A 22,866-nucleotide genomic window follows, 5' to 3' on the forward strand; every position below is an offset into this window, starting at 1 on the left:
CAGTATTTATAACCTCCATCACTCTGCTCATGTCCCCTAGTTTACCCTCATCAATCCCACACTCAAAAAGTAACTGTGTTTTTACCTCACAACAAAAGAAAAAGGGTCCTCAGCTAGAACTTCTTCCCTCCATATCCAATTGTACCTAATCCTCACAACTCTTAACTTCTGGGGTACAATACAGGTGGCTACGCTTGTCCAGAGTTAAGCCCCTAACCAGCAGTTCCTAATCTCATTTCTTCCCACTTCATCTGAGACCCTATTCTATTAATTATTCCCTGACTCTCCTATCTTCAATCTCATCAGCCCACCAAAAAAAAAGTACAAGTGCTAAATAAAGTCCTTTCTCTCTATTTCCTCAGGCTACTACTTCTTGCCTCCCCTTCACTGGCAAATCTCTATTCGTTCTTTGATCTATCTCCTTAGCAACCTACCTTCCAACTTCACCACTCACTTGGCTCTGGAAAAGGTGAGGAATGACCTGATTTCCAAATTTAATTGCCTATTCTCAGTCTTTATCTAATCTGACCTCACTGCCCTCAAAAGCCAATAAAAGTAGACAGCATAAAATAGAAAAATCATCTTGTAATCCTCCAGTGCAATGACTGATTCAAGCAAGGAATGGATGGTAAAAGCACTGGTCTAAAAGGCTATTAGGAAAAGGATATTTACATGGCCACAAATTATCACCCTATCAATTATTTATTAATTAAATAGTAGAGAGATCTATCAGTTCCCACCCTTACCAAGTGATCAAAGCTAGAATCACCAAGAAGGTGACAGCCTGCCATTATGTGCCTCCTGATGTGATAAAGTGGTAGGAATACACTTTATCTACATGATATTTTTGCCAGAAATATCTAACCAGAATCTAACCATGAAGAAACAGACTAATTCAGAATATGGAATATACTCGAGCACAAATGCCTTCACTTTTCAAAGGATAAACCAAAGAAGAGAAGGAGGCACTGGGCCTCAGTCCAGATGGGGTAGACTAAAGAGGCATACCAGTCGGATGCAATGCATGAACCCTGACTGAATATTGCATTAGCAGAGAGAAAAAAAAGCCATAAAAATTTTGGGGGGACAAATGGAGAAATTTAGGTATGGACTGTATGTTTAATAATGTTATTGAGTAACTGTTGATATTTTTAGGTGTCATAATAATACTGTGATTGTGTAAAAGAAAGTCCCTATAATTGGGAAATGTATGCTTAAGTATTTAGGCGTAAAGCATCAGAAATCTACAGCCTGCTTTTAGATTTGGCAAAGGGAAATGTGTATGGGAGGGGGAGGTTTATATATGTAAACTCACTCCACTATTAGGTGCTCACTCCACTATTCTTTTGATTTTTCTGTAGGTTAAAATTTTTTCAATAAAAATAATGAATCAATGAAGGCTTACCAAGAACTGACAATAATTAGAAATGAGCCAAACAAATGGGGAGGAAGTGTGTGACAAGAATACTCCAGGAATAGAGAATATATGTGCAAAGTCTTGGAGGGGAAAAAAGAGCCTTCTGCCAGAAACCAGAAGTAATTCAGTATGTCTGAGAAAATTAGGGGTGCCTGAGTGGCTCAGTCAATTAAGCATCTGACTCTTGACTTTCACACAGGTCATAATCTCAGGGTTGTGAGATTGAGCCCCACGTCAGGCTCCTGGCTCAGCGTGGAAGCTGCTTGAGACTCTCTCTCTCTCTCTGCTCTCCCCCTCCTCATGCACATATACTTGCTCTGTCTTAAATAAAATCTTTTTTTTTTTTAATGAGGAAATTATATATTTGGGGGAAGAAGGGAGTTGGGGAGAGTCACAGGCTAGAGAGGTAAATTGGGAAAAGAACTTAAATGAATTTATAAATCTATTAAAAGAATAGGGAATGCGGGGTAGCCCTGGTGGCTCAGTGGTTTAGCGCCACCTTGAGCCCAGGGCGCAATCCTGGAGACCCAGGATCAAGTCCCACGTCGGGTTCCCTGTATGGAGCCTGCTTCTCCCTCTGCCTGTGTCTCTGCCTCTCTCTCTCTCCCCCTGTGTCTGTCATGAATAAATAAATAAAATCTTAAAAAAAAAAAGAAAAAAGAATAGGGAATGCGAATTTCATCCTAAAGATAAAGTCACAGAAGTAATTTATGATGAGAAGAGATATAATCAGATTTGCCCTTTAGAAAAATCACTGATTATAGCAAAGAGAATGGAATGGAGAAGACCAAGACTAGAAGAGTCCAGACAGGAAACTTGCAGTAATCTCAGTGGGAGAAGATAGTAGCTTGAACTCAGATAACGGTAGTAGAGATAGAGAAAACCAAAGAGATTCCAGATCTTTCTCCAGTTCTAATCTCTTTTCAGTGTCCTAGAACCATATTTATAACTGCCTACTGGGCATCTTCACCTACAAGTCTCAAAGATGAAAACTGAATATATCCAAAACTTAAATTCATTATTTACTATCTTCATCTGACTCCACTTGCCAAAAGTTTACTCCTTCTCTAGCTCAGTTAATGGCAACATAATCTGTTAGTTTCCTAAATTAGAGACCCTAGAGCCAACTTGACTCCCTGATCTCTACATTCTTTAATTTCTATACCAATGTGGACTGTCCTATGGATTCTATCTCCAAAATTAATCACATACCCATCCCTTGCTCTCCATTCCAATTGTCAGTAATCTAGTTCAGGATTTTATTTACAGATTAAACTGCTATGAGAATCTTCTACCAAAAGTCATTCATTGGTCCTAACCTCACTCAACTTTAGAATCATCTTTCTAAAATTCAGATCTGATTAGGCCCCTCTCCTTAAGTATTCTTTGATACACATCTATCAAGTCCAAAAACTTTTTTACAACCTGGTTCTAATCTACCCCTCAGTCTAGCCAAACTGAAACATCATCAACAAGACATTAACTTTCTTGACATATTTATATGATTTCAAAGTTTTACTTTATTCACTCCATATCATAAAATGTGATGCATACCACAATATTCATACCCAAACACCAACTTCCTGTGAGTCAAAAAGCCAACTATTTGATTATAAAATTCTCCAAATCAGTAACACTTTTGCCATGAAAATTCCCTTCTTAAATCCAATTTGTTTACAATAAAAACAAACAAAAAAACAAATATCGCCACATAATGTTTTCTTAATACTGTCTCCAACTATTCTAACCTAATGCTACCCTCGAAAAATCTCATTCAATAGCTCCAGTTCTGTTTCTTCAAGTCTTAATTTTGCATGACTGTAAAGCTGACCAGTTAAAAAAATTGTAAGAGATTACATTTTTCCCCATTCATTTCATGTTTTTTAGTTAATTCAACTCTAAACACTAGAGCACATCTATGGACTACTGGACATGTAGAAAAATCAAAGCATCTCGTTTTGTGCAAAAAGATGTTGAAAAATAACAGAAAAAGAAACAAATCTAGAAAGAGATTAAGATCTTACAGTGAATAGACTTTAAAACTCTATTCAGTTAAAGCCTCATATCTGAAGAGCAATTACTAGGGGCAGAGTACCCCCTAATTATAAAACAAGTCAGAAAGAATTATTCCCAACAAGGGAATTAATCCAGATAACTAGAGCTTACTCTTGAAAAGGCTAAAACTTTTTGTACAAATATGTCACTACTGAAAATTTTAATTCTGAAATGAATTATATATTTTTCATAACTTTTCAAATAGCATAGTTTAAAAACGGGTAACCCTTTCTCGTTAACTTATATTTGCCCAAAAAAAAAAAAAAAAAAAAAAAAAAAAAAAAAAAACTTATATTTGCCCATATTATACCGTATTTACAGTGATACTTTCAGGTGCTACTGAAAGAAGTCAATTTGCTCTTATAGGGAAGAATTTGAAATTTTGGTGATAATACTGGTTCTTTTACTAGTTTGTTACCAATATATTTTTAGAATTTCTCTCTTCTTTCTAGAGATACTATCTGCAGTCACTGTTCTCTGCCTTGCTGTCTATATTCCTAACTTTGGTACCCTCTATATCCTATTCTAATTTGATTCTTCTGAAACAAGTAACTTTTTAAAATTTAGGTATAATTGACAAATAACATATTATATTAGTTCCAGGTGTAGGAACTAATTCTTACACGGTGTTTTATAGTTGACGTAGCACCTAAACACACCTTACCTTACTTAATTTTCACAATCACATTATAATACAGGAATTATCACTATTCCTATTTCATAGATGAGAGTCTAATCAAGGCTCAGAAAGACTGAGAATAATAAATTTATCTAAGTAATAAGGCAGGTAAGTAGCAAAAGTGACCCCCAACTGTCAGTCTTTTTTTCTTTCATCACTAAACTAAGCTTGTTAAAAACAAATTAAATGAAAAATAAAACCAAACTAAATGAGTCAAAATTGGGGCCTACAAGAATGAGAAAAAAAAGTTGCAATTCATATATGAGCTCCGAATCTTGTTGGACATTCACAATGTACATTAGTAATTCATAAAAAATTAGTTTACTACTTCTCTCTTTTGGCATTTGAAGCTACCAGAAAAACAAAACCAAAAACCTTCTATATAAAAAAAAAATACTACTATATCTACTGCAATTTCAAAAACCTTTGCACCAGTAACTCACAATTCAAAACACAAAAGTAGTTCAAATCTGCAGTAAAAGAAGGCTTTTGCATTTTCAGGGAAAAAAATTTTTTCTTCAGAATTTGAGATACCTAAACAGACTAAAGAATATCTGCATTGTGCATAATTAGATTGCTTTCTACTTCTCCCTTTACCGCCTTCCACTTTATTCCACTTCAAAGAGTGAGTCGTTGGAGGACTTAAAGGGTTAATCTAATGTACTAAACAGTACTCAGTGAGACCTATTTTCCCACCTGGTGGGAGATGAGAACACTAGTTCAGGCACTTACTGGAATAATGCAAACCACAGGTTTAAAGCAATACTACCACCATTTGGGTGGATACTTCTTTGTTGAATGGGGAGGGTGGGATGACATAGGATATATCTGGTGCATTGTGAAGTTTGGCAACATTCCTGCCTAGATGACAATGGCACCCCACCTTCAGTTGTGACATTGAAAAAAGAAAAACGTTTCTAGACACCGCCAAATGTCTCTTGGAGGGCAAATTCGCCCTGTATGAGAACCATTAGTTTGGATGTTAGGGCCGTGGGTCTTTGGAAAAGGAGGCCTACAACCAACCTTGTTAATCTTAGTTTTTTTTTTTTTTTTAATTAATTTTGTTTTTAAAATTTGAATTTTTAAAAACAGAACAATAACAGTACAAGGAGACACCTAAATAATATACAGTATATGCCATCCTTCTTTAAGTTAAAGCATTTTTAGAGAATTTTGTTAAGATGGATTTCATCTATGTGGATACATTAGTCTCCCCACAATCCTCCATCCCCAAATGGGGAAATGTCCAGTTCTTCTCCAACGCTGCTAGTAAAATGTCAAACATATGCACACATAAGAGAACCTAACAATTCTAACTAGCAAATCCCCATGTCTTGCCTTACTTGGCCACACTGTGGGTCTTAAGCCACAATCCTAGAGATTCAGGCTTCCACTCCAGATTTCTTCATATGGTTCCTGCCATCTATTCGTGAAGCAAGCAGGAAGTAAGCTGATGACCTTTAAGGTTTTTTTCTAATCCTGATATCCTAATATTCAATGGCAAAAATAGTCCAACTTCTACTTGACTCCCAGCTAATCAGACTACCTCTTGAGATCACTGAAATCATTCATGCTAACTTTTTTCTTTCTCCATACTTTATGCTGAATATAACCAAATAATCAGTTGTTTAGAACATGGATTATTAACACCAGTGATCAGCTGCTTATTCTGACTCAAAATATTTTAAACATGTAAGTTGATTTTAAAAGAAACGCCTCAAAAAGCTATGAGCTGATATCATCATGAATAAATCACAATAAGCAAATATTAAGATGGAAAATACATTAGTGGTTGCTAGGACAGAGGTCAGGTGGGGAGATGAAGGGAGTTCTGTTAATGAATAGGTTTCTTTTTCGGGTAAAATTAGGTTAGGATGATGGTTTCACAACTCTGTGAATATCCTAGAAATCATTTAATTTTACATTTTAAGTGAGTGTGCTTCAAAGTTGTTTGTAAAAAGCTAAAGCAGGAAAAAATTGCACTCAACTTCCATTGATAGGAAAAGGAATGTGATTAAGAACAAATTCTGCAAACTTTGCCGTTTCATGAGTTATGTAAGATCTGATTATAATTCTGACATAAAAACTGGATAAATTTTAACTTTTCCGGAAAGCATACAAAAATTTAATCATCTTTTCCCAGTAAACTTTGGATAATCGAAAAACAACAAAGAACACTGCAGAAAGCCAAATGCTAGAGGAACAACACCTCTACAACAGCAAAATACAGGAGTATAGTCAACAAAATATGGAAAGTCTTTATAGTTCTATGATGCATTCTTTACAAAGAAAACCCTTACAACATTTTTCACTCCCTTTGAAAAAAACAATCCTCAGACTGTATAATGTCTGTCCTGGGAAAGAACTCTGAAGTTATCAGCAAAATTTAAAAACAGCCGAGATCACAGTAAAACTGCAAACATCTAACCCCCCAGATCACAACTATCAATCACCCAAAACCTGCATCTATTGGTCATTTTTACCAAAACCTATCATCAGCAATGATGACCACTAGGAACCACCAAGTAATACCCATTTCTAGGAAATAAGGCTCTGAGATACAGTCAAATCCCATCATTCGTCTGTTCCACCACAACTGCTTAGAAATCAAGGCTCCCTAAGTACTTTTTCCAATCAGAACTCTCCACCAGATTTATAAAAGTCCACCTGAACGTCTATCAAAGTCTGCAGTTCAAGTTACCACCAAAACGCGTTTCTCAGCACGCTGTATCAGGATATCATCTGCCTTGTAAGCATTTACTATCAAGACTGCCCTGGGGTTTGAGAAATCAAACACAGAGGCAATTAAAAACAACACGAAACAAAAAAAAAAGGGGGGGGGGAACCACACAATTTAATTCTTCGAAAGTAAGGAGAGCCTCACTCAATAAAGGCCTAAATAAACAAATAAATAAAGCTGGTTAAAAGTGAATTGAAACAAAACTTGCAACCCCGGGGCCCGTCAAAATTCTAAAAATAACCACCCTGCGCGCTACACACGGGCCGAGCAAGTGGTTTATTGTAATAATGGGCCCCCGAAAGTTCTCCCGTCCACGACGGGAGCAGGCAGGGGAGGAGGCCTGCTTTTTGTACCGATGCCCAGATGGAAAGAAGCAGAACTGAAGAAAATCAATTACTGAACAAATGATGGCGAACTGATGGCCAAACTGCAGAAACACCGAGTTATGGGGGGGGGGGGGGGGAGGTTCGCCTTGCTTTTCTTCCTTAGAAAAACGATTTAAAAAAAAAAATTTTTTTTTTACATGTAAATTATTCCAGCAGCCTCCAAAGGGGGGGTTAAGCAAGGGCCGGGCTGGAACAAGAAAGGGAAAGTTTGGGGGCGGCGGAAGTTCCAGCCCGGATCCCAGAGAGGGGCGCGGGGGGGGGGGGGATCGCGGCGATGTCGGCCGCCGACCGCCCGACCTGAGGGGGGGAGCACGGCCGCCCGGCCCGAGCCCAGAGCGGCGGCGAGGAGGAGGAGGAGGAAGGGGGGGAGCGAGGGCGGAATGGAAGCTCCGGCGCCCGTCAGTTGCGACCGAAACTCTTTCGGCCGCGGCCGGGGGGACGAGGGGGTGGGGTCTCGGGCCGTCCCCCCGCGGGAGCCGGGGCGGGGGGCGCCGCGCGGGGGGCCGCCACCTACCTGCGGGGCCCGGGCAGCCGCCCCAGAGCGCGGCCTAGCGCATCGCCGCCGCCTCCAGCCCTCCGCTCGCGCCGAGGCTGCTCCGCGGCCGCCGCCGCCCGGAGCCCCGCCGGGCCCGAGCCCGAGCCCGGCCTCCCGCCCCCGCCCCGCGCCGCGCCGCGCCGGCGGGCCCGTCAGCCGGGGGAGCACAGGGCCGCGCCCCCGAGCGCTGCTCCGTCGCGGGTGAGAGGCGGCCGCGGCGGCTCCCTCACGTCTCTCCCGGGTGTCCTGTCAGCCAGCAGTTTCCCCCGGGTCCGCAGCGCCGCCTCCGCCGCTGCCGCCACCGCCTCTCCCACATCCCCGGCCTCCGGAGGAGCCGCCGCCGCGCCGCGACCACCGCCCCCGGCGCGCCCGCCGCCTGCTCCGCCGCTCGCCCTCGGCCCGCGGCCCCCTCGGCCCGGCCGGGTCCCGGACAGCGCGCCGGAGGCCGCCGGAGGCCGCCGCAGCCCCCGGCCCACAATCCACCGCGCAGGCGCCTCCGCCGGGGCGGGAGGGCCGCGGCCCGGGCCGGGGCGGGGGGGGGGCGCGGGGGCGGGCGCGGGGCTCCCGGGAGCGGGAAGCGCCGGCGCCGGCCCGCGGAGCCCTCCACGCACACACGGACGCCCGCGCCCGGCCCCGCGCTGCCCCGCGGCCCTTCCCCCGCCCGCCTTCCCGCGGGAGCAGCCCCGGGGCCGGCCGCCCCCCAGCCCAGCCGACTCCCGCCGCCCCGAACGCCTCCCGGGACCTCGTCCAGCAGACACTTTCCCAACCTCCCACCTCGCCTTTCAAGGCCGACGCTGTTTATAGAGTTTCCCAAATAAAGGTCCTTTGGAAGGTCAAAGGTCACCCTCTCCCCCCAACACCCCCCCCACCACCACCCGGACTCGGAAAACCGTGCACTGTGCCCTCGCAGGGACGCCCTCCCCCGCCCGCCGGGTCCTGCTTTAAGTTTCGCCCTGGTCGCAGGCCTCCCCGCGCAGCCACCCATCGTCACCCTACGCGGGCACCCAGACCGGTTACTTCTGCTCTGGGACTGAGATCCCGAGATACCTTCTGGCTGTGATTGTGAACAGTGATACCACTCAGCCTGGCGTCCGAGGGCTTGCAATTCTAACCCAGCAAAAGAGCAACCTGCACGAGAGGACATGTGTCTCAGAATATATATATATGTGTGTGTGTGTGTGTGTGTGTGTGTGTATATATATATATATATATATATTTTTTTTTTTTTTTTTTTTTTTTTTAGAAGAGAAAAAGGGGGCCTCAACCATGGGCGGCTTCTGTCTTCGCTTCAGGAGGACTTCTGAACATTTTGCAACTACTCCTTGCCTTAAAATATCTGCCAAAGTTGCAGGCCTTTGTTTTTGTTGGTGGTGGTGGTGGGTTTTTTTTTTTTTTTTTTTTTCTCAGTTGCAGGTGTTTATAAGCCAACCTGTTTTATCAAAAGTGAAAATGTAGCGCTTAACAACTGGGGATTTAAAAAAAAAAAAAAAAAAGGTTGGTGCAAATTTCACTTCCAAGAAGTCACTTTGAAAACTGCAAACACAACTTTGTGAAGTATTTTACCCACTAAGGAGCTAAAGCTGGGGGAAGGGAGGACATAGGCGAAGAATGTGACAGAAATAGCTGAGAGGAAATTCTTATGTTTTCCTGAATTCAACTCATTCTCTACAATTTTGTAATGAGAGGAAAATATCAACCCCCTCCCATATGAAATAAATTTAACTATAATAAAGAAATCCCTCTGAATCCCTGATCTCATATAAAACCAGATGAGTTTTTATTATGAAAATATTAAGGAAAGCCTCTCCAAATTTCAACCGAGGCCAGAGAAGAAAATGATTTCAATTTAAGTCTAGAATCAATTTTTAGATTATACTAAGAAATGGATTTAGCAATTTCCCATATTTTGAATCTGTATCAGGAAGTCAACAGTAGTCTGAAAGTTGCCAAAGTCTGCAGTTTGGCCTTTAAAAAGCTTATTTGTGTTTATACCTCACCTTGTTTCAAAAAAAGATTCCAGGTTGTTCTAGTTGGCACTTGAATTAAATAATTATCGTGAGGTATCTCCCAGACAAGACAGACTGGTTTGCTTTCCTCATTATCCATCCGTAGATAGCATGCCATAGGAAGAAAATACACAGTGAGTATTTTGCTTAATTCTTTCAGGGATATAACAAGGTATTTACTTTTAGTTTGCCACAGAACAATTCATAATCGTAAATGTAAACAAAGAAGTAAATGCTGATGTTAAAGTTTGTCAAAAAAAAAAAAAAACCTGTTAATTGGACAAGTAATTTAATTTAAAGTTAGATGAAGGGGATCCCTGGGTGGCTCAGTAGTTTAGCACCTGCCTTGGGCCCAGGGTGTGATCCTGGAGTCCTGGGATCCAGTCCCGGGATTGAGTCCCACATCGGAGTCTGCTTCCTTCTCTCTCTCTCTCTCATTCTCTCTGTCTCTCATGAATAAATAAAATCTTTTAAAAAATAAAATAAAGTTAGATGAATTTCCATTTAATTAATATGTTCATTTGTCATCTCTTGAATTGCTTCATTAGAAATGATTTATTTCATTGAGTCAATCATTAGAAAAGCCAAACCACAAATAAATGTGTAGAGATGCATTATTAGTATTCATTTCCAGAAAACACAGATGACAGAAAATTAAGATAAACTGATAGAAATCATGATTGCCCTCAATAAAAGCAAATATGAAGGTTTTTAGCTATCCTATTACTAACACTATATTTGGCATAGTATTTATAAAACCTATTAAGAATTATGAATGGTTATGGTCATTAGGGTGACATATTCTCATTAAAGGAAGAATGGGCAAATTTTCTAATGCTGTAACACCTCTAAAAGGTCTGTGCTCATATTTACTGTATGTTCGGTGCATATGTGTGGGTGGCAGTAGTGAGGTTAACGTGTCTATTTGATCAGTAAACACCATTTTTAATGACTCGTTTGACAGAAACTATACATTCACATGCCAATATATAAATACAGAAGGGAAAGGGGCCACTGGTAGAAGGAACAATCAGAAAAATCATTTTGTAGTTTAGTTAGACGTAAGCACTAGCTTTTCTTTATTCCCACAATAACACACCTTAAATCTATCAAGTAGAAACCCACTCAAGTCCTCTAAACCTACTCTATAGTTAATTATGTATAATTACATCATGTGTTTAGCATAAATTATCCTTGATAAGCAAAATATACATACATTCATGAACTGAAAGTATGCTGATAGTCTTATCACAGTTTCATTTTTTGGTCCAGTGCCCTGAATTATCTTATCCATCATATTTAAGCTATCTTAAAATGTTACAATGTTATAAAATCACACTTGATAGCAATAGTATTGGAACCTGAAACTATGTTTTACTATGTCTATAGTAGTCCCTATGTCTAAGGACTATCTTAATGTAGGAAACTTTCTAACTTACACTGAGTATGATGTAAGACATTAAAACTCTATGTGGATCTAAGCACCACTAGATATTTTACATTTCATGTGGTAATAATACACTCAATAATTTTGGGGAGTTAATATAAAAGTTTTTGACATACCATCATCTGTATCTCCTAAATCCATTGCTTGATTACACTGAAAACAATTATTTAACTCTGTTACATTTCTCTTTGACTCTGATACTCCAAATTTCTGGTTGATTGTCATAATAATATCAACTACCATTTACTGAGAATTTACTGAGCTCCAAGCATAGGGAAAACCAAGGCAGCATGGTGTGTTGGTTTTCTATTGCTGTGTTAAAATTAGCAAAACGTAGCATTTTAAAATAACACATATTTATTATGTTACATTTTCTGTGAGTCAGGAGTCTACACAGAGTGTAGCTTGGCCTTCTACTCAGGATCTCATATGTCTTCGATCAAAGGATGTCAGTCTGTGTTTTCATCTGGAGGCTGGACTGGGGAGCAGTCTGCTTCCAAGGTCATTCAGGTTGGTAACGAAATTCCTTTTCTTGCAGTTCTAGGACTGAGAGCCCTGGCTTCTTGCTGGCTCTAGGCTGCCTTCAGCTCCTAGAGTCCACCTGCAGTCCATTTTCATGTAAATTTTCTCAATATGTCTGCTTCAGAGGAGAGAAGAGCGGCTCTAAACACTCTAAAGTGAGTGGGCTAGCAAGAAAGAGTGATAGTCTATCACCTTTGCCATGTTCTATTGTTTAGAAGCAAGTCACAAGGTTTGCCCACACTTGAGGAGATTACACAAAGATGGAAACACCAAGAGGTAGAAATCATGGTGGCTACCCTAGAATCTGTCTGCTACCCACAGTGATTAACTCCACAGGCTTTGGAATTTAGCTAACCATGGATCAGCTCACCTTTGACACTTGAGCTATGCGATTTTGATCTCAGTTTCTAGTCCTTTATTTCTTCATCTGACAAGTAAGAGTAATGACCTCTTCACATTTCATTTCTATCCTTTGATTGAAGACATTTTTTCCCCATGTAAAATGAGGATAACAATAGAGTTAGGATTAATAAGGATTAAATAAGCATTTTAATATGTTAACCGATAACATGAAAAGTTCAATAAGCACCGTTACTTTCCTTTTTCCTTCTCTCCTTTTTATTTTGATCTTGGTCTAACAGAAGTCCCATTCACATTTCTACTTTCAACTGTTACATCTTTAGCTTATGCCTTGTGCATGTGTGTGTGCATGTGTATACCTGTATATAGGGCCATGCAAAACCAACTCTAGTATCAATGCCTTTAAAAACAGGACTGTATTGCAAGTGTTATCTCCAACTTGAACTGAGCAAAAATTTTAATGATAAATCCATGACAGTACAAAGGTAACTATTAGACGTAGAATCTTTGAGAGTTTAGAGACATCGGCAAGAGAAGAGTATGTGAAACAAGTAATTCCTACTTCATACCTGAAGCCTTTTTTATACTTCTACCTGGAACAGGAGTCAACCACACAGCATATCTAGTCCATGAGTCATGAGTCATGTTACTATTGGAAAATAGTGAAAAAGTTGTTGAGCAGATTAGAGGGGCATAGCAATCAGAAATACGGGCATATCCCGATAAACATAAAATTATTTCCAAATTGGACCATTTCCCTAGAGGAGAATTGTGTGTGTGTGTGTATATATATATATATATATATATATACACACACACACACGCACATATATATGTGTCCATATATATACAATTATATATATATGGTTACCATTATATAGTCAGTTATATATAGTTACCTAGAGTTTTATATTATATATAAATGTATATATACCATTTTATTAGTCCCAATATCATATTTTTTCTTATGTTACTTTATATAGTATTTGGTTCTTCTATTGTCTCATTGAGTTCTTTTATCTATAGAGACCTTGTCTAATAAACCAAATTATAAATATTTCCAGAAAAGGATTTTCTGTTGTTGCTGCTTTTGTACTTTAAAAACTATCCCTGCAAGGGGTGCCTGGGTGGGTTCATCAGTTGAGGGTCTGACTCTTGATTTCAGCTCAGGTCACGATTTCAGGGTTGTAAGATCAAGCCCCACCTGGGGCTCTGTGTTGAGCATGGAACCTGCTTAAGATTCTCTCTTTCCCTCTCCCTTGCCCCTCTCCCCCTCAAAACAAAACAAAACAAGCCAAATCTATCCCTGCAGAATCTGGGACAATATACTACATACTTTCAGCAAATGTTTGTTGAATTAAAAAACAAATGTGAATTACTTCCCCTTAGTAAATGATATTTGGTATAATGAATCTGAATAATTCATTAAATTAATGTATGACCTTAAAATCATACTTAACTCATAGCCCATATCTACTATGTCAGCAAATCTATTAGTTATACCTTCAAAACATATCTCAAACTAAACATTTCTTCCCACTCACATTGTATCTACCCTGGACCAAGCCATCTTGCCTACAGGGCCCCTACACTCTAGATCACTCCTTATAGGAAGGACCATTCAGAGACTGTGGAGTGAATAATACTTCTTAGAATTCTGCAGTGTTTAGTACAATGATCCTACCTGCCTGAATTATTGCAAAAGTCTCCCAGCCTTTGTCCCCCACCAGTCTATTCTTTCTTTTTTTTTAAGACTTCTATTTATTTATGCATGAGAGACATAGAGAGAGGCAGAAACACAGGCAGAGGGAGAAGCAGGCTCCATGCAGGGAGCCCGATGCAGGACCTGATCCCGGGTCCCCAGGATCACGCCCTGGGTTGAAGGCAGGCACTAAACAACTGAACCACCTGGGAGTCCCTATTCATTTTTTTTTATATTTATTTATTTATTTATTTATTTATTTATTTATTTATTTATTTATTTATTTATTTATTTATGATAGACATAGAAAGAGAGAGAGAGGCAGAGACACAGGAGGAGGGAGAAGCAGGCTCCATGCCAGGAGCCCGACACGGGACTCGATCCCGGGACTCCAGGATCGCTCCCTGGGCCAAAGGCAGGCGCCAAACCACTGAGCCACCCAAGGATCCCCCCCTATTCTTAACATAATAGTCAACTTGATACTTTAATACGTGGGTCAGATCATGTCACCCTCCTGCTTAAAACTCTCCAGTGGTCCTGTCTCATTCATAGTAAAATGACAAAGTCCTTACAAGGTCCTAGATGATGTCATCCCAATCTTTCCTCTCTGACTTTATCTCCTCCTGCTCTCTCCATTTCTTACTGTCCTCTAGTCTTATTGGGCTCCTCCTGGGACATGCCAGGCAGGCTACGGCCTCAGAGCATTGACACTTACTCTTCCCTCTGCCTGGAATGATTTTCCCCCAGATGTCCAAATGGATAAATCTCACCATTTTCAGGTCTTTATTCAAATTTTGCCTTCTCTTTTTTATTTTTTTAAAAGATTTTATTTATTTATTCATGAGAGACACAGATAGAGAGACAGGCAGAGACACAGAGGAGAAGCAGGCTCCATGCAGGAAGCCCGATGTGGGACTCGATCCTGGGACTCCAGGATCACGCCCTGGGCCGAAGGCAGGTGCCAAACTGCTGAGCCACCCCAGGATCCCCCAAATTTTACCTTCTCAAGGAGACATACCATGACACCCATATTTCTCATTGCAACACCATGCCCAATATGCTTTTTTTTTTTTTTAAGATTTTATTTATTTATTCATGAGAAACACAGAGAGAGAGAGAGAGAGAAGCAGAGACACAGGCAGAGGGAGAAGCAGGCTCCATGCAAGGAGCCCGACGTGGGACTCCATCCCGGGTCTCCAGGATCACACCCTGGGCAGAAGTCGGTGCTAAACCGCTGAGCCACCGGGGCTGCCCCCAATATGCTTTTTTTCTACTCATTTTTCTACTTAGTCTTTATTATCATCTAATCCCCTCCCTACATTTTATTTGTTGTCTCTTTCCCCCACAGGAATGTAAGCTTCATGAGAGTAGAGAGTTTTGTCTGTTTTGTTGACCACTTTATCCCCCAACACCTGGAACAATGCCTGGTACAGGTAAGAGCTCAATAGATACTTGTTGACATAATGAATGGAAGATCTGGATAGACTAGTGCTTAGAAACATAAACCACTCTTTCTATACACTAAGCAGAATCAATACCCAATTAGTCTTATGTCTTGAACATAAGTTTCCACTGATATGTTATAGGGCTCAAGATTTTTGTAAGTCACATTAATCTGTTAGATTTATGATAAAGATGATAGTCTGAGCTTGTTTTATAATTGGAATATTTTAAGTAGGGGCACCTGGTTGGCTCAGTGGTTGAGCATCTGCCTTTGGCTCAGGGCATGATCCAGGGGTCCTGGGATCGAGTCCCACATCAGGCTCCATGCAGTGAGCCTGCCTCACCCTCTGCCTGTCTCTGCCTCTGTGTCTCTCATTAATAAATAAATAAAAATCTAAAAAAAAATTTAAAGGAATATCTTAAGTAATGACTGATATTATTTTTAAAATATGCAGTTCTACACTGAAGTAGAACTATAAGGACAGATGGTTAAGCATTTATTAGGGAAAAATATTCATTTAAGACTTCTCTAGGAAAAGGAGAAATTTCATCTGGGAAAATTATGGGCAATTTAGAAGCCATATATATTTCCCGAGAAATAGAAGTCATAGTTGGCCTCTCAAGGGGTTTCCTCAAGAACCACCTTCTACATTGAGTTGTTTAGTGTCTCAACACCAGCCATCACAGAAACGACCTCTTAAGCGCAGGAATACAAATTCTTACACCACTATGTATTATCTTTATTTAATTTGAGAGAACTTGTGCATGTGCACATGTGCAATGAGCAGGGGAGGGGCAGAGAGAGAGAGAGAGAGAGAGAGAGAGAGAGAATCACAAGCAGGCTCCAAACTCAGCACAGAGTGTGACACAGGGCTCAGTCCCATGACCCTGAGATCAGAATCTGAGCTAAAACCAATAGTTGGACATTTAACTGACTGAGCCAACCAGGTGCCCTTACTATTTAATATTCTTAAGTATAAGGGGACAAGTCAAATATTTTATAACCAAAATAAACAGAGAGAGGGAAAAAAAGTGGGTCTCCTGAAACCAGGACAATTTCACAATATAATCCAAAATAAAAATCAACATAGGGGGCACCTGAGTGGCTCAGTTGGTTAAGTACCTGACACTTGGTCAGACTCACATTTGACTCAGACTCACATTTGGTTCATGTCATGATCTCATGGGTCATAAGATCGTGCCCCATGTCACGCTTCTCACTCAGCAGAGAGTCTGCTTGAGATTCTCTCTTCCTCTCCTTCTGTCCCTCCCCCACTCACACTCTTTCCCTCTCTCTCAAATAAATAAATCTTTAAAAGAAATAGATCAACATAACAATGGATTGCAATTACATAATGGACTTTCCTTGGATACCAAAATATATTAGAATAGCCATTTAATTCTAATGCCATTGTCTGGTCTTTTTGGTTCCCAGTCTACCAGGAAGTAAAATATATGTTTTCTCAGATTATTCTCTTCTATGAATTGTTAAGTTGTTAGTTAACTTAACAATTGTTAATTGTTAAGTTCTCAATCAGAATCTGATTTCAATCTAGACATCTTATTTCCAAAAATCTAATTTTAATTCAGAAAAGTATTTTTCCCTTCCATGCTTTTAAGGTTCTATATAAAACAAAAATAATAAACTTGAAGAAAGAAAACATAATTGAAGTAAAAGATTTTTGGAACAGAAGAGGCCTCTCATTGGCAATAAAATGGAGGTCCAAATGGCTGAAACAGATAATGGTTTAGAGGTGGAAACTGATTTCAAATCAGAAGCCAGGTTTTAAGGTCTTCCGGTCCCATTTTATTTTATTTTATTTTATTTTATTTACTCAACCACTGAGCCACCCAGGTGCCCCTCCCCACCCAGTCCCATGGTACTTTGTCCCATAGTATTCCTTGGGAATGCTACAGCAATGAATTACCATAAAATTGAAAAATTATATTAACTGGAATTGCTTATTATTTGAATCCAAAATATATCATGTTCCCTCTCTCTTCCAAAGAAAAGCTAAGGCTTACTCTAAAATATGAAATATGAAGGTTCTCTTTACTCATTTAAAAAAAAATCTTGTACAAAAGATTTTGCTTGGTAATAAGCATTTAACAACCTCAGAGATAAACAATGTAGATTAATTTATTATGTTAAGTACTCATTATTAGTTCACAAATCCAAGAGACAGTTCCCATATTCAGTTGCAAGAATGCAGTATTTTAGACAATGTATAGCTTATTTTTGTGTATTCTTCCTTTATAAATATGCAAGAGCCTATTTCCATTCTTCTAAGTTTATCCTAACTTTACTTTGTAGTTCAGTATACTTAGCAAAAGAAATGGTAAAGTGAACAAAAAGGACACATTTACAAAACATAAGTATTTTTGTGTCTATTACAAAGTGAAAGTCAGACTACAGTTTTTTTCCCCATAGATCCCTACAACAAGCATATATCAAATCAGTGAGCAAACAAAAAGCTTGTACAAATGTCTTTGTCTTTATGATTACACTGGCTTACTGATCCGTGCCAATGAGTGCTGCTTTAATTCCAGGTGGTCAGCATATCTCTCTGGTTAATGGCATCCAGAGGGAAATTGCTTTCCTCTCTGGTTGACTCTTTACTGCCTGCCTGGGCTGCCTGCATGCCTCAATATGTTAGAGGTTATCTCAGTTACTCATTACTTGCCCCTGATGATGTTAATTTGTGTCAAAATCATAATTCCTTTTAATTATGTGCCCAATATTCTGATTCTGATTCTAAATCTCTTTCTATAATGAAGAGGTAGGAAAAATGTTTCTATATCAATATTCTCTAACCCCTGCACTCATCCATATTCTCTAGTAGACACCCAGACATTCCATTCACATTCAATGAATATTTATCAAGACGTTTCTGGGTCCTAGATGCTAGCCTTAAGCAAGACTGATTCAGTTCATGCTCTCATAGCACTGACTTTCTGGGTTGGAGTGGAGAGGGAGTGTACGAGAGAGACATTAAGCAAACAATTATATGAATTTCTCAATAAGGGTTGGAATATGTGTCAAGGAAAGGTAAAAGAAGCTATAAGAGCCTGTAAAAGTGAGTGTAATTTAATATTAGGTGAACAGAGAATTCTTGCCCAAGGAAGCAGGGTTTCAGGTGAAAAATGAATAGGAATTGGACACGGAAGGGGAATAGTGGTCATGAAGAGTTCCAGGCAGTAGAAATGGCCAGCAGAAAGACGGCATGAAGGAGCTAGGGAACAGAGAAAAAAACAATATAGCTGGCATGCAATGAGACAAAAGTAGAACAAAGCCAGATCATAGAGGGAGTCATAGGTCATGTTGAAGTTTAAGTTTTATTGCAAGCTATGTCAGGGCTTTGAGTAAGGAGATGACTCAAGCATGGTTTTAAAAGATGAGTTTGACTACTCTGTGGAGAATGAGTTTCTGGAGGTAACCAAGAGAAAGTGGCATGAACAGCTAGAGGGTATGTCTATTGGACTGAATGTGTTCCTCTGCCCGCAATTCATATGTAGAAGCCTCAAACTCCAATGTGATGGTATTTGGAGGCAGGACCTTTAGGCAGTAATTAGGTTTGGATAAGATCATGAGCATGAAGCCTCCATGACGGGATTAGTGTTCTTATAAAAAGGAGAGAGAGAGGTTACTCTTTCTCTACCATGTGAGGACACAGCAAAAAGGTGGCCATCTGGAGGCCAGGAAGAAGGCTTTTACTAGGAACTGAATCTGCTGGTGGCTTGATCCTGGACTTCTCAAATTCCATAATTGTAAGAAATTACTATCGGTTTTTTGAGCTACCCAGTCTATGGACTGTGGTATAGCAGCCCGAACTAAGATAGTGTCCAAATGGCCCAGGTGTTGGGTTAAGGTGGTAGTACTAAAGATAAAGAACAGTACAGTTTGAGAGGTATCCTAGGAGACACAACTTAAAGTATTCAGTAACTGGTTGGACATAGGCACTAAGAAATAGGTAGATGTCTGGGATGATTCCTACTTAGGCTCCTGACATGAGCAACTAGGAGGATGGTGGAACCACTTAATGAGGTAGGAAACATTGGAGGTTAAAAAGGTTTGGCACCATAAGTTCAGTAATTGATGTGTCCAACTAGGGATGTCTAGGTCATAGCTACCTGGAAATATCAAGGTAACATGTACCTGGAGATATATGGATGGGCTGGAATTCAGAAGGGAGGCCTGAAGGTATAAATTCAAAGGTTGTCAACATGAAGTTAATAATTGAAGGGATGGAAGTGTATGAGATCTCTGAGTGTATAGAGAGAGGAGAAGAAAAGAGAAAGGAAAAGATGATAAAGGCAAAAGGGCTTGCAACTGGCCACAGAGCCATACAACAAGCATGTATCAGCATATATCAAATCAATGAGCAAGCAAAACATTTGTGTAAATACCCTTGTGTTTATGATTAAACTAGGTCACTGATGTGTATCAGTGAGCGCTGCCTCGATTCCAGGTGGTCATATATATTTCTCTGGTCAACAGACTAAGTCCTGAGACGAGGAAAAGCAACCAGGGGAGACTAGAAAAAGGAGCCAGAGAGCAAGAAAGCCAGGAGACCATAAGGTCACAGAAACAAGGAAGTAAAAAATGTTTAAAGTTAGAAGTAGTCAACTATGGCAAATAGGATGTGTGCTGTCAATTAGATTTAGCAGCATGAAGGTCACTACTGATCCTAGTAAAGTAAGTTTGGTAGACGGTAGAATTAGAAGCAGATTGTGATGAGTTGAGGACTGTTATATGGAGAAAAACAAAAGATGAACCCAACTGTTGCTAGAAGCTTAGTTGTTAAGAGAGAGAGAGAGAGAGATGAAATGGTAGATAGAAACAGATATGAGGGAGGATTGTCCTAATATGGTAGATACATGAACATGTTTGAATTTCCATAAGTGTTCTTAAAAAAAAAAAAAATTAACTCCTCTGAGCATAATTGTTTTTCTCCCAAGTATTTATTTGCTCATGTTATTCTGTGGATTAAGAGATCTAATATAATTTAAATTTCAGTTTTAAAAAGAATCTGGCTTGTTGGGGGGGGGAGAGAATAATTTATTGCTATGTATTGCCATCATGTCATTAAAAAAAATCCATGGTTAGGGGTGCCTGAGTGGCTCAGTGGTTGAGCGTCTGCCTTCGGCTCAGGGCGTGATCCTGGAGTCCCAGGATCGAGCCCCACATTGAGCTCTTGGAAGGAGGCCTGCTTCTCTTTCTGCCTATGTCTCTGCCTTTCTCTGTGTGTCTCTCATGAATATATAAATAAAATCTTAAAAAAAAAAAAAAAGTCCATGGTTAAGGATGACTTAAGTCATGGTGAGATTTAGAAGCTCAAATGCTCAAGCAAGAAGTAATCCCCAAACTTCCCCCTCCGCAGCCACCAATTTTGCTATCATCCATTTATTCATGTAAAAATATTTATTGAAAATCTACTATGTCTCATAATCTATCTTAAGCACTGGAAATATGATGATACAGGGCAGCCTGGGTGGCTGAGTGGTTTAGTGCTGTCTTCAGGCGTGATCCTGGAGACCTGGGAGCGAGTCCCACGTCCAGCTCCCTGCATGGAGCCTGCTTCTCCCTCCGCCTATGTCTCTGCCTCTCTCTCTCTCTGTCTCATGAATAAATAAAATCTTTAAAAGAAAAAGGAAATACAATGATACAAATCATGAGCAAGCCCATTTTCACTACTTCTTTTTAGCATTGTACTGGAAGTTCTAACCAGTGTAAAAAGTTAAGAAAAATACATTTTAACCATATAAAAATTGGGAAGAAATAAAACTTACTATATTTAGGGAATATAACTGTGTATCCAGGAAATCTCAATGAATCTATAGATATATGAGTAGAATTAATTAACCAGTAAGGCTGCTGAATACAAAATGTGGTAGGCAGAATTTTAAGTTGTCCCCAAGCTTCTAGCTCCCACAGTGTACATGCCCTATGTAATCCTCTCCCTTTATTTGTGGGTGGACCTGTGAAAATGATGAGACCTCACTTGCATAATTAAGTTATGGTATATGGCAAAGGTGAAGGAACTTTGCAGATATAATTAAGAGCATTTGAACCTGAGTTAATTAAAAGCGAGATCATCCTGATGGCCCTACATAATCAGGTAAGTTCTTTAAAAAGAGAATTTAAAGGTCAAAGATGTCCTAAGTCAGAGATATTTGGAGCAAAAGAAATGGTCTCCTGCTTTAAAGAAACAAAATGCCATATTTCAGAGAGAGCTATGTGGCAGGAAATTCCAGTGGCTCCTCAGAGTAGGGGATGATAGCTAGTATGAAAGAGGAACCTCAGTCCTACAGCAACAAGGAACTGAATTACAATGATAATCAGTGAGCTTGGAAGAGGACCCTCCACCTGAAATGAGGCCATGAAGGCACCATGATTTTAGCCTAATGAGACTCTCAGCAGAATATCTAGCTAAATAGAATCTGGTATCTAGACTGTCTCATTGAAACTGTGAGATAATGAATTTGTTTTCTAAAATGTTTTAAAGTTTATGATAGTTTCTTATGCAGCAATAGAAAACCAATATATTAAGTCACAATACACAAATTCAATAGTTTTTCTATGGATAAGTAACAAAATTAAAAGAGCAATGTTACCTACAACTCATAATTGCACAAATTCCTCCATCCAGAAGGAAATGGAGTCATTTAACTGAAACATATAAAAAAATAAGGATGAGGAAGAACGTGGTTCTCCAGAAAAAGAAACAAAACAAAACTGGGGCCGCATTACAGAAGAGGAAATAAATGTGGGCTGAAAACCCAGCAAATGTCCACTAAGGTCTCCTGCAAGTGAAAACCCAGATTTGTTACTTTGTGTTAGGTCAACTTCCTTTTAATCTCTTTCATTTGAACACACATGCTTCGGGGATTTGGCCTGTTTCTTCTACTGCTAATACAATTGCAAACAGACTCATTTTGCCTTTTGTCAGCTTAGAAATATGGTACTCTCTCTCACCACATCTCTGTTTCTCTGGCTTGGAAATAAGCCCAAAAGATATATTCCTTTGAATCAATGATTTGTATGTTTGGGGTAAACACCCTATGTTTATAGCAACATTATTTACAATAGTCAAATTATGGAAGCATCCCAAATGTCCATTGATAAATGAATGGATAAAAAAGATGTGGTTAAGGTACCTGGGTGGCGCAATCGGTTGAGCATGTGACTCTTGCTCTCAGCTCAGGTCTTGATCTCAGGGTGATGAGTTTAAGTCCCATGTTGTGCTCCGCACTGAGCATGGAGTCTACTTAAAAAACAATAAACAAACAAAAAAAGATGTGATATATATGCATATACAATGGAATATTATCCCGCCATAAAAATGAATGAAATCCTGCCATTTGCAACAATATGGATGGAGCTACAGAGTATAATGTTAAGTGAAATTAGTCAGAGAAAGACAAATATTATATTATTTCGGTCATATGTGATATTTAAGAAACAAAAAAGTGAGTAAAGGGGAAAAAAGAGACAGCTACATCAAGAAACAGACTTTTAACTAGAGAGAACAAACTGATGGTAACCAGAAGAGGCCAGTGGGGAGGGTGAAATA

At 39.8% G+C, this 22,866-nt stretch overlaps 1 protein-coding gene and 1 long non-coding RNA gene across 5 annotated transcripts in view; both read right to left on the bottom strand.

Moving 5' to 3' along the window:
- The window catches only part of VPS54 (VPS54 subunit of GARP complex), a 77,998-nt gene extending 68,053 nt beyond the window's left edge, over nt 1–9,945 (bottom strand). Inside the window, exons 1-2 of one of the 4 annotated variants that reach the window (XM_038551424.1) lie at nt 9,810–9,945; nt 8,860–8,940 (exon numbers count right to left, since the gene is read on the bottom strand). The gene's annotated coding sequence lies outside the window, so the exon portion shown is untranslated. Of the gene's footprint in view, nt 1–7,791; nt 7,896–8,859; nt 8,941–9,809 lie in introns of those variants that run through there. The other 3 variants (XM_038551421.1, XM_038551422.1, XM_038551419.1) reach the window with 3 other exon arrangements.
- A 1,690-nt stretch (nt 9,946–11,635) lies between these two features.
- On the bottom strand, nt 11,636–22,498 carry LOC111097855. Its single transcript, XR_005365243.1, has 3 exons — nt 22,451–22,498; nt 12,717–12,796; nt 11,636–12,257 (listed from the first exon to the last, which is right to left on the bottom strand). It is a non-coding gene; the product is annotated as an uncharacterized LOC111097855 (long non-coding RNA).
- Nucleotides 22,499–22,866: the final 368 nt, after the last annotated feature.

This window comes from Canis lupus, chromosome 10 (assembly GCF_011100685.1).
Source record: "Canis lupus familiaris isolate Mischka breed German Shepherd chromosome 10, alternate assembly UU_Cfam_GSD_1.0, whole genome shotgun sequence".
Lineage (NCBI taxonomy): Eukaryota > Metazoa > Chordata > Mammalia > Carnivora > Canidae > Canis > Canis lupus.